The sequence below is a fragment of the Lycorma delicatula genome, chromosome 1 (assembly GCF_047948215.1).
Source record: "Lycorma delicatula isolate Av1 chromosome 1, ASM4794821v1, whole genome shotgun sequence".
In the NCBI taxonomy this organism is placed as follows: Eukaryota; Metazoa; Arthropoda; class Insecta; order Hemiptera; family Fulgoridae; genus Lycorma; species Lycorma delicatula.
The window spans coordinates 278,038,094-278,051,533 of record NC_134455.1 but is presented as its reverse complement, the minus strand read 5'-3'; the positions used below and the strand labels follow the sequence as shown (position 1 = coordinate 278,051,533).

Here is a 13,440-nt window from a genome sequence, read left to right as displayed (position 1 = left end):
TAGGAGCTAATTAGGATGTTGGTTGCTAAACCGTTTTGAGGTACAGTAGCCGTTTGTGGCGCACGGACATTCGGTCTTATGCTTTAGGGAGACCGAATGGGGTAGTGGTGGGAGAAATACCAGACAAACTAAAATCACATGTACTTGCTGGATGGAATAAATGAATAATTAGTTATTGTTTTTTCTTTCAAATTTAAAATAACATATCTAATGCAAATCAGAAGGAAGGCACTTCTCCGAAATTGTTTTGACTCTTACTTTCTATGTATAGTACGTAACGTACATATAAACACAAGCGGGCGCACACACTACACACAAATAATTTATTTTTTAATCTTGATATTTATATAATGGGTTGTTTAATAAGTTAATGCTATATATTAATATGTAATATTAATGTAATTAATTTTATGTTATATTATTGGTATGTATAGTAAATACAGTGGGAATGACTGTTAGGTTAGTTTGATATATATATTTTTGTGGAATACTTCAAAGTTAACATTAATATATAGGTTTTTTTTTTTATCGTAAAATAATTATACATAATCCTCAGTAGCAAATTTTGTCAAGCGTTCTATTCATCCATAATTAAAAAAACAAAATAGCAAGATCATTTCACTTGAACAATGAATCAAGCAATATCAAAATTTAAAAACTAGTCAAAAAATGAATAGCTTGTAACCCGGAAGTGCATTATAAAAATAAGATAGTTACATGACACAATTTAAATAACTTAGATTAATAAATAATTATTTAATTACTTTTTGTATAAATAATTTGATAATCTTGTTTGAATATATAGTAAAATAAATAAAAAAATCATGCAGAAAATTCTGATTTATACAATTAATATTAATTAACTTATCAATGAGGTCTTATGTTTTTATCATAAAAAATTGGTAAATTTTAAACCAATAGGTTGTAAGTGATTTTAAATCGTACGATATTTTACTAAAATTCGGAACGATATAAGATTTTTTGTCGAAGGCAAGATTATTAAAATGTGTAACCCACAAATAATTTTGTAGATTTAATTTAAACATTTACAATGACATTTTTTTAAGGCTATTTTTATGCAAATAGAAATGTTAAAACTTTAGATTTACGAAAAGTCGAACTACTTCATTCATTATCGCATGATATTAACACAAAGCAAATAAAAATTTTACAACATATTTTCGTAGTCTAGAAGCTCTATCTAAAGCTTTGAAGCTGTTAATAGACGTAATATTGTACACCTCAATTCATAAAATAACAGGAAAGAGAAGTTTAATGATTTTGACAAAGAATGTTTGGTATTCTCCACTCTAAAGCTAAACAATATGGTTAACTTTATAAACGAAATGAAACTGACATTCTCACGAAATTTTAAAAGCTAAGTGTACATTCAAACATGTTACCGGATAGGAATAAAAGTGCTACTATAATTTTTATTTGGAACATTGGTCAGTTGAAAGTTTTGAGTAGAAATGGAAACACCATCAAATACGGTACTGCAATTAAATATGTGTTTTTCAGCTCTAATGGAAATATTTTCGCATAAGTCGATTTAAGAAGAAATAAGTTGATTTTATTTATGAATCAATCCGAATCGTTTATGAGTTGTGAACGGTTAGGTTTAAAAGGAACGATTAACATCAACGAATAATATTAATTCACAGATCTGTACTGAGGGAGAAAAACTCTTTGAAACACGTAGTAAGGAATGAATTTAAGGTACAAAGTTGTAAATGAAACTTGTTTAAGGAGTAATAAAAAGCTAAGCAAGATATGTCAGGGTACAATTTGTAAATGTTGAAAGGGTACAATTTTACAAATGTTGTCAGGGTACAATTTGTAAATGTCTGAAGATTATTTCTTTAGAAAGTTTAAAATAAAAGATTTCATTAAAAATCTAAAAATTTATTATTTAAATTCTACCAAGGGGAAAGGGAATGTTTTACATTGATATTAATAATATGACTCTGGGCAGAAGGATTTGGATAGTCTTACGTGACTTTCCACCACCGGATTGCAAAGGAAAAGTAAACGCAAAGTTCTCAGTAGTCTACAAACTGAAAGAGATTTTTAGGTGAATTTTATTCTTTTTTTTTATCCTCAATCTGAAAATGAAGTTAGATTTTTTCCATCACCCATATTTTTGTTTTACAGTTCAGATATTTTTAAACAGTTTTGAAACTTTGAAAAAGACAAAGTATATAGTATTGTGTTGTATATATTTTCAATATTCATAGTTTATTTTGCTTGTTAAATGAAATAACACTTTTAGAATATAACTACAACAGAAAACCTACCTAAGATGTTTGAAAACTGGAATCGCTGAACTAATAAATTACTTCTTTCTTTTGAGTACACTAGGTTCTTCTTAAACCGACAATAATCACTCATCGTCGATTTGCCCCATTTACCCAGTAGCGCTGCTCTATTTGCAGTACATAGCGGTACAAGCGTTTTCTGTACTCATCACTCACAGTACCCCAATTTGATGGGAAAAAGACAGATTGAAATGCAAAAAAAAATTAATGATATCCGGCAGCCTGAACTTTTATAGTTCACAAACGATTTTGTACTGTAAGATCATTATTATCTACTTTGTTATTTCCAAGATATGAACTATGGACTACATCTTTAAATGACGACTTCCAAGCCACTAGCTCTACGTTATTCAACTTTGTCAAAATTTTTTGAGTGGTTCTCTAATTTATATTCCAACGAATATTCCTTCTTTCAATTTAGAATCACTGAACTTAGGACACATTTGTGTTAAATATTTAAATCCTTTTCCTTCTTTATTTAATGCTCTAACAAAATTCTTTATCAAATACCAATTCTACACGTAAAGGTGGCAAAATAACAAAATAACACGTTGAGTAATACATATAGTTAATATGTTTTTGTCCAAAAGTGAATGTGTCACTGTCACTTTTTGGCCACTCTTTAACCACATAATATTCACTTGTGGCACGATTGTCGTAAATCTTAAGAAGCAGCTGTATTTTGTAAACCTACCTTGCAGACGGAGAAGAAGACCAATAATTTTGAAGTCATTACAGATACGTCTTAAGTGAACATCATTATTGACAACTTTCAATATTAATATCACGTATTCATATGTCTCTTTCATTTCAACAACATGCGCTATTAGCATAGGATTCTTGTTTGGTTTAATCCAGTACCACCGCTTTTAAGCTTGTTTTGACGAATCAATGAGTAACCGCTTATTATAATCAGCATTATAAGCAATATGTAACATAACAGACCTTTTATACTGGACTATTTTATAAGCATATTTCTGTTTCAAAAAGCAAAATTTTGCTATCCATAGTCAATAAATTTAACTTCTTTAAACGTAAACAGTTCTGATTGTTAAATTTTGATAAATTAAACTTGACAATCAAATTGTTAAGTTCCACTTGTGAAGTGGTTCGATTTTTCTGGTATGAAATTTTAATTTCTTGGAGCTACCGCAGTATTTTCAGATCATTCTTCTTCGGCAACTGAAATCTCCTGCCAGGAAGCTGATCTGTTGGAATATGTAAATTGGTTTAATATGTAATTCGTTTCAGAGCCAGTGGAACATTTGGGTAAACAATTCTAATTTTATTTTTTTGTAGAAAAACCAATTACCTTTGTTAAGCAGAGAGAGCAGTCGTCATAATGATTGTTGAATCGCGACAATCTATAGGTATAGTAAAAGGCAAACGCTCCTTTAACTGTAGAAACCATCGCGTGAGTTTAACATAACACATAATACACATTATATGAGGCGCCATGATTATCTAGATCTCTTAGTGGACAACAGAAATAAAGCCCATAACTTTTACGTAAATTTTAAAATTGGCTTACAAAAACTCTTTGGAGTAAACTCTCCACGCGTTTGCTGGCTAATTATGTAAATATAAGCTAACAGAAAATAAGAAAAAAATATTCAACACTTGATTAATTTATGAAAATAAATTAACATTGATTAACTGGAATAACTAATTCCACTCGAACCATTAACACTTGCATATACATTAGTGATTTTAGCTGCACTGAGAGATTGTTTTCAATGAGATAAATATACTACGATGACTCATTAGTTTGTGATGTTGTCTTATATATTTGATGCATATTTATAATTTATTGTACAAGATAAAAAGTCTTTCATATTATGAGTCAAAAATGGCCTTAAAGGGATCTTTAAACTAAGAAAACTAAAACACGTGACGTAATAGAGCATTTTTGATTACATTTTCTGTTTCAGCATAAAAATATTTTATAAAATACTGATTCATGTATTTATTAAAAAAATTGTATAGACCAGTGTAATTAAAACAGCTACTTTTAATGTGTAAATAAAAAAAAATAATAATTCATTTTTTAAAGAAAAAATAAATATCACTGACTGCTGATTAAATGAGTGTTGTATGTTAGTGTTTACCAAACACACTTTTAATTTATATAAAACCGATTTAAAAACCTCACCAAAAATTAAAAATACTGAACTTTATTCATTCCCTAAATCTACTTTATTATTTAGTTTGCTTCAAATTAAAACCAACTAGGCTATCAAACCAGGCACTAACCCGAAATTATGTAAATAAGTGAAATAGTTTTTTAAGTTGGTATCTTTTAAATTTTTCCTAAAAATATTTTATTTCAAGTTTATATATGCCTACAAAAAATTAAAGGAAAAATCAGAAAAAAAATTAAAAAGCGAGAAGTCAAGAAATTCCACATAAAACTGTAGAAAATACTACCAAGCGTGAGCAATTTTTGGAATGGGGAAATTTGTATTTTTCCCCACAAGTTTTATTTTTGTAAATTTTCTTAAAACTTTGAGTATCAAGTATTTTTAATATCACAATGAAATGAAATCAAAAATTATTATTCCTTAACATCCCAGAACGATGATATGATGACAAAATAATGTTACCATTTATGTCAAAAATATTATTTTTCTTTCGAAGAAAAAAGAAACCAGCTCTCTCAGTATACATTTTTTGTTTTAACCTCCGGAACCACTGTTAGGTATTGCTTCAGAGAATGAAATGTACAAGTAGCGTGAGAAAATACCATGTCCGACGAGGATTCGAACCCGGGACCTCCGGATAAAAGGCCGAGACGCTATCACTCGTGCTACGGAAGCCGGCGACAGTATATTAATCTACTGTACAAAATAAAAAAGAAAAGTTGAATTTACTCCTGTTAGAGGAAAATAAGGCTGGCATACAGAAAAATATTAATTACCATTTGAATTGGGCACCTGTTCATTAAAAATTAAATTTGATTTTTAGATTTAAAAATCAAATTTAATTTATAATAATGGGAATTATTAGCAAAATAGTTTCTTCTTGGTATGAGTATATTTTATTCCTATTATCCCAAAATAAGGAGAATAATATGCATTCCATGGCTTTATTAAGGAATATTATTCTTTCACTTTTTTGTAAAATGAGACAAAATAATTCTTTTTTATATTTTTATCAAAGAATTTTTGCGTCAAATTAATTGGATTAATTAAAATTGGGGCGAGTTAGAGTTCATGGTTTATAAAATATCGTATATAACTTCAACATTTATGAAAGACCTACGTATCTTTTATAAATAAATACGTCATTAAAACCAGAGGTCAGTAAAATAATTAACGTCAGATTATGTCTTCGTCTACTGGGAATTTCTCAGCCTGGGAAATAATTGGAACCCTAATCCTTGCACAAACAAGGTTTACCGGATTACTGCTAGTATTTCTCTCTAGTGCAGGTAAAATTTAAAAAGTGGGAATTTTCTCATTTACTCACTTTCTTTAAAATCTCAGATGACCTCGTATTACAAGTTCCACTAAAATTATTAAAATATTTGTTTAGTTATAACAGATATCTCACATTAACGAATTCTTAATTACTTAATTTTAAATTAATTGTAATTTTCAGTTATTTATGAAACAATTACATAGGAGTGCCTTTGTAAACCTACTTCCCACATTTCAGTTAAACTATTCAAAGGATGATATGTGTAATCTAAATCTAAATCATCGTAATGATATACCGCAAAAAAAATGAATAGGAATATAAAATTACAATCAAATATAAAAAGGAAGAAATATTTCAAATTCAGCAAATATTCTGTTATAATATTAGATGAAATTGCAAATAACGAAAAAATTAAAAATATTTCATTTAATTTAATAACACTGCAAACACAAAGTATCGATCAGAAATAATTTTTAAAAGTTCTCTTTTTATTTTGTTAAACTTATCATTTTAATTAAGTTTGACAAAAAAGTGTTGTAGAGTGTTTGATTGACGGTACCGAAGGTAATAAACATGAAAAAATTAAGAAGAGTATAAAAAAAGTTTTAATAATTATTAACTTGTCATCGTAACTGACGCTATCAGTTCTGGGATGAAGTCCATCTGAATTTTCTCTCTGTTACTTAATAAATTAATATATGTTTTTATTTTGTATTTTACATTTCAGTCAAAAAAAAAATAATATGAAAAATATCTTGCTTTTGATTATTGTACAGTTGTTAATCATGACAGTAAGAAAAAAGTAAACGAAATTTTCATTCAGTAAATTAAAAGTAAATATTAAAACCAAAAAAAATAAATAAATAAATACGTTGACCAGTAATTATAAGATCTTAGTGTATATATGTAAAGAATGGTTGATCAAACATTACCTTTTAATTTTGTTCATGGAATAAAATTAATAAAGCTAGTTGTAAGATAATATGAAATATAATTAAAAGTGGCAAAATTTTATGAAATTGCGAATAGATACGGTAACTGTTTCTTTCCAGTAATGTATCCATTTGTGGATTCCAGTTCTTACAATAAGATACAGATTACAATTTATCTTATCACGAAAAAACTTTCCATTGAGTAACGAAATAAAAATATTAAAAACGTAAGGGCATATATATTTTATATTTCAATAAAAAAAAAAAATAATAATAATAATAATATGAAAAATATCTTTGTTTTTTACTATTATACAGTTGTTAGTCATGACTGTTAGAAAAAAAAGGAAACTACATTTTCATTTAATGGATAAAATATATATATATATCTTATTTATTTTAAAACTGGTGAAAATATGTTCCACATATTGTAAGGAAATCGAATTTTTACGCTTGGCATTAAGTTTTACTATATTATTGCCATAAACGGTTTTAATCGAATGCTATTTGTGTACGAACATCAGTTATTTGTATAAGAAGTAAACACTATAATATAGTTAGTATCTTTATTACGCGCTAGAGAGATCAATTTAAAATATTTACATGGAGAAATTCCTTCCCATAAATATTTGACAATGTTTATTTTATACAAAAATAGATAAATGACTTTCTTTCATGGTTCAAGATTAAGGTTTTAGGCAAATTTTATTAAAACAGGTGTTAAGACTCGGTTCTCCTTTTATTCTTGATAATTATAAATACGTAAACTGCCTCGTTCTTCTTATATATTTGTAAAAGTAAATAAATTTATTTATATTCAGCTAGCCTATTTTACCAGGTAATACTTTATATTATTATTTTTCTATATGTTAATATACTGTTAAGTTTAGTTTTACTTTCATTTTGTCATAAATACTTGCACATCAACTCATATTTTCATTAACAATGTAACATTCATTTAACATAAAACTAAAATGAAATAGTGAAGATCATGGATCTTACAACATATGGATCATTACAACATATTAAAAATTATATTTAATCGTGAAGTGTAAAATTACTTTTATTTACTAGATATATGAACCAGCGAATTTAAGATAAAGAATAAATACACCCACCTGAGGTATTACATAAAGGCGGTTACTTACTCGAACACTTTGGTCCTCCACGCCGTGGATATGAAGGTTCTATAATTTCGACATCTTCAAATTTCAATATTTTAATTCATGGTTAATACGAAAAAGGAATTAACGGAGTTACAGATATTATGTAATTGAAAAGGGTTCGTAACAATTTATTCTAATGTAATATCATTTAATTTATTTTACATTTAATTTAAGTATATCGTTACTGATTTACATTATTAATCTAAGTTATTAGTATTATTATGGACAAAGATCAATTACTAAGCAGATAAGGTCAGTTAAGGCTTCTATCACTAGAATTGGTACATTAACTGACAAATATGATGTTTCACAAGATGATAGTCACATTTTACAAATTAAATTAAAGAATCTTCACGATTTGCAAGGCAAGTATGACGTCATTCAATCACAACCTGAAATGGATTTTGATGATGATGTTTTTTTCATTAGATCGTCTACAAATCGAAGAAGACTTGTGTAACAGAATGCAAATTGCAACATTTGATAAACATTAATAATAATCAAAAATCAGTTAATCAAGAAGTTAGTTTAGACACAACAATTAAACAAATTCAATTACAACCCACTAATATACAACTATTTAGAGGTAATATTTTAGATTGGCAACATTGTTTTAATATATTTAAGGATTTAGTACATACTGGAAACGATCTAACTAATCTTCAAAAGTATTTACATTCTTCTTTGAAGGATGAAGCTTTGGCTATTATTACGGTTCTACCGGTAAGAAATGAATATTACCTAACTGCGTTAAATTATTAAAGAGACGATTTGATTAATAAATACATAATTGCAGTTTATAAAGCTGATTGCATTTTAAAGTTAGATTCTATAAAAAGAGAATCATTAGATACTTTATCCAGTTTTATCAATGAGATATCCTCATATGTGAATTCTCTTGAAGCAATGGAAATTCCCGTTAACACATATGAATTTATTGTCATCCAATTTCTATCATCAGAATTGGTCTACAACACCTACAGATAATAGAAAATGTTATTAAACAAAGGGTTTCCGACCTTTTCAAGATTTTTATTGAATAACTTAATTCAAGAAAACTTCTCAGAATATCAATGTAAATATTTCAAACTCGCAATTGAACGAAAGAAACAAAGCTAAGGTGCATTGTTACAATTCAGTCAAATCTCTCATGAACTAAAAGCCTTTTTGGGGCATAATAATTGTTTTATTTGTTTTTGTAAAAGTCATTCTATTATTGAATGTTACGCAAAGAATGTACGTAATATTTGTTCTGGAAAAATATAATATTTTCGTTCGTATGGATAAGATTAATGAATCTAAATTAGATAGCAATAAATCTAAAAATAACACTTATCGCTCAGTTAAACTTCAGTTAAACAAAAAACATAATTTTGTCAACTGCCTTATGTAAATCCAATGAATATTTGGTAATACTCATATATGTAGTATCTTAATAGATTCTGGCAGCCAGGCGAATTTTTGCACATATAAATTTTCCCGTAAATTAGGACAAATTTATTAAAAACGATCTTCCCATCTTAGGCATAAATAACTCAATATCTCAGTCTAAATACAGGTTACACTTACATTGGACTCTTGATACAAGAACTTTTCATTCGAAGTGTAATGTGGTGTTATTTCAGATATAACTGATAGCCTTCCATCATACACACTTGATATATCTCATCTCAATCTACCTCATAATCTATTTATAGCAGATCCTAATTTTAACATAACAAATCCTGATTGAAGCTCAATTCTATATGAATCTTATCTTTCCTGGGAAATTCATTCGAAATTCTAAATAACCTATTGTTCAGGAAACCAAGTTAGTATACATATTCGGTGGTTGTCTTCCTATTGACGTTAAGGCCAATAATGCTATTACATCCTTTCTTACTCGTAACAATTATACAAATATCTCAACTATACAGATTCTACAATAGCATTACACTCGATTCATGGACAACCATCTAATTGGAATGTATTTGTCAGTAATAGAATTTGTGAGATATAGAGAAATACTTTAAATACTAATTGGCACTACCTCAAATCATCTGAATCCAGATGACTTATTGTCTTGGGTTGTACTCATTTGTTATCTCATAATATGATAGTTAATTTGTTCATAAATATCATAAATATTGTATTACTATTTATAATCTAATCTGCATATTTATATTAATTTAATTGTGATTTCACATTTATATTGCTCTTACACTCTTAAATAATCAGCATTCTAGTTACTATATTACATACATGCTCCCGCGCATACAACATATACATAAATAAAACATATACACGCATATACATTATAAGTTTTCTTTATAGATTTATTATTAAGGTACAATGAGGCACCAGAGATTATTTATTTATTGAGTTATATGAGGTATAGATTACCCAAGATTTATCTATTATTTAATTTATTTATATGAAATATATGTACACGTTAAATTGTTAATGATATGAGTTATACACTGCCCATTGCATACATCTTCCCAGTAGACCCACGGAAAACACATCAGAAAAAAACCTAGATTTGTATGATTGTAGGTGCAAGTAATTTGTCATTGGTATGAGTTATTAACTCACCAGTGTATTTAGCTACCCGTTGGCCGCAAGAACACACCTAATGAAATAATATTTAGATCATTGATTTTAATTGATTTTTATATTCACATAAATAAATACACATATGAAATAGGGTTAGTAAACCAGGTTAAGATATCCATGAGCGTTATAACTAGTGTTCATTACAAAATTATATGATTATTATTAATACTATATGTATAAAGATTATTTACAGTTTTAAACTACTTATATAATATTTGTTTAAATAACATATAATTGTAGTGTTGTTGATTTATGAGGCCATTGTGATTTCAAATCAATGATTATTAATTAATATTGTTATTTCCATGTTGTTTGTAATATTCTCATAATCAATTGAAATGAAAAAATTCATCTGATTTTTGATGGGCAGTTATGTTAAGACTCGTTTCTCCTTTTTTTCTTACTAATTATAAATACATAAACTGTCTCGTTCTTCTTATTCATATGTAAAAGTAAATAGATTTGTTTATATTCAGTTAACCTATTTTACCAGCTGATATTTTATATTTTTATTTTCCTGACTGTTATTGTATTGTTCAGTTTAGTTTCACATTTCATTCTATCATGTGTTCTAATCAGCTGTTCTTTGAAATGGTCGTATGTTCGTGTTCTCTACTTAGAATTTGTTTTTCTGTTATATTGAGTTGTGTTCGTTCTGTTTTATAATTGTGGTTGTGTTTTTGAAGTTAATTATCATTAGTTGTAAGTTTTATTTTTTTTTTCTTTCCTATAATCTTGGAGGATCATTCGTTCCGCCACGTCGTTGCTAAGGAGTGTTCATTGTTTGTTTACTGTTTTGTTTACTTTTTGCTTATTTTTTATTTAATTTTTATGGTTTCGAGTTTATGCTTATGTACGCTTAGTTCTTGCACGATGTGGATCAGCTGCCTTGGGCAGATATGGTAGACGAGAGGTCAACTGATATTGTAGGTTGTCATATACCGTACAGGAAACGTCATCCGCTGCCGTCGTTGGATAAGGACCGGAGGAGGGCTGCGTGAAGGAGGCTTATTAGAGACGACTTAGCGAACAATCTGTCAGGTGCGTAGTCCTATCAATGGCGACTTACCTCTATCTAATAAGTTTAGTGGCCTTCCACTAGACCACTAGAGAATACGGAAGTTGTGGACCAACCTGTGCCAGTCAAGCCATCTCCGATTGGCCGTTACGGAACAAACGACGTGCTGAAGTTGTATGAGCTTCTGGAAGCGGCCGTGTGCAAGGGTGATTACAGCATTCGACTGGTTGGAAGTAAGTTGCTGAGAATAATCTCTAGGGACATCGAGGCGTACAAGAAGACATGTTGTTCAAGAGCACGGTCTTGTAGGTCATACTTTCACAAGGAACGATCAGCGAGCTTTTCGTGTTGCAATCAAAAACTTGCACCACTCTATTCCAGTGGAGATGATAAAGGACGAAATCGAAGGCCATGGGCATCGGGTGAAGGACATGATAAATGCATGCCACATGATAACTAAGGACCCCACATCAACTTTCTTCGTGAACCTGGATCCACAGAAGAACAAAAATACCATTTTTGAATTGGAGTACATTGCCAATTGCAGAGTGTCATTCGAGATACCACGGAAGCCTATTGGCTTCGTGTAATGCCTGAGGTGTCAGCAATATAGGCACACTAAGAACAATTGTATGAGGCCTTTCCGCTGCGTTGAATGTGGGGAGGGCTATTGAACAGCTGATTGTCCCAGAAAAGACAGGAGCACTCCTGCAACCTGCGCCTTGTGTCAGTCCGACCATCCGGCAAATTACCGAAGCTGTAGAGTATATCAAGAGATATTGGAGAGGAATCGTAGGCGAATGGCGAATTGGAACTCGCAACTTGCTCCGAGAAACGAACCCGCTACCCGCAAGATGGCTGGCCAAGCGCTTGATGATAAGAACTCCCCTTCGTTGGGTTGTGGGGTGCCGAGAACAGTCAACGCAATCTCGCCGTAAAAAGTATGCTGCGACAGCTGGGCGTGCTGGTGAGGGCAGTGTGGACAAACTAGACAGGGTTTTATCAAATATAGACTTCCTGGTTCAACAGATTGGGAGTCTGATAGCATTGCTCACCCAGGTGCTCTCCAAAATCTGTTTATGTCCAGATTTTTATGAATCGCTGCGTGGAACGTTAACGGCCTACTTTCTAGGCGTGAGGAGCTAGGAGTTATAGCAGTTTCAAATTCCATGGACGTCATTTTGATATCGGAAACAAACTTTACTGACCGGAACACCTCAGGCTTTACGGTTATTCTGTGTATGTGACGAATCACCTAGATGGGAGGGCCCGTGGAGGAACCGCAATTCTGATTCGGATTTCTCTGCGGCATCATCAACTTCCGGGCTTCTACACTGACCAGATTCAGGCAACCACGGTTGAAGTTACAGACTGGTTGGGGCCTATTAGGCTGTCCGCTGTGTACTGCCCTCCATGGCATACTGTAACTGATGAGTTGTTTTCTGATTTATTTGCGACTCTGGATTCTAGATTTATTGCCGGAGGAGACCAGAACGCGAAAGAACCATTGTGGGATTCCCGGTTGATTACGGGAAGGAGTAGATCGCTGAAGAGTTGTGTTCAAAATCTGCGTCTGGACGTGGTATTGGGATTCCAGCCGACATACTGGCCTACAGATCTGACGAAGATCCCGGATTTGCTTGTGTTTTTTGTTACCTCGGGTATATCATCTGCATACACTTTGGTGGAGAACAACTATGATTCATCGTCGGACCACTCGCCTGATCTACTTACATTGAGCACGACGGTGCTAAGGAGGAAAGAGAGGCCTATTCTTCATACGAGACGATCAGATTGGGTTTCTTACCAGGATTGGATCGAAAAGAAACTGACTGACCCGTTTCCACTCGATACCCCTGGGAATATTGATTATGCGACGTACTTTTTGACGTCGGTCATGCAGGAAGAAGCATGGCGGTCTACACCTGATGATTTTCACTCAGCCAGGGACAATACCTATCCAAGGGAAGTGACAGAACTAATTCTCTGGA

General features: G+C 30.8%; 1 protein-coding gene across 1 annotated transcript in view; it reads right to left on the bottom strand.

The window, feature by feature from the left end:
• The window catches only part of LOC142318316 (lachesin-like), a 470,857-nt gene that overhangs the window by 51,565 nt on the left and 405,852 nt on the right, over positions 1-13,440 (bottom strand). The gene's annotated exons all lie outside the window — the stretch shown is intronic.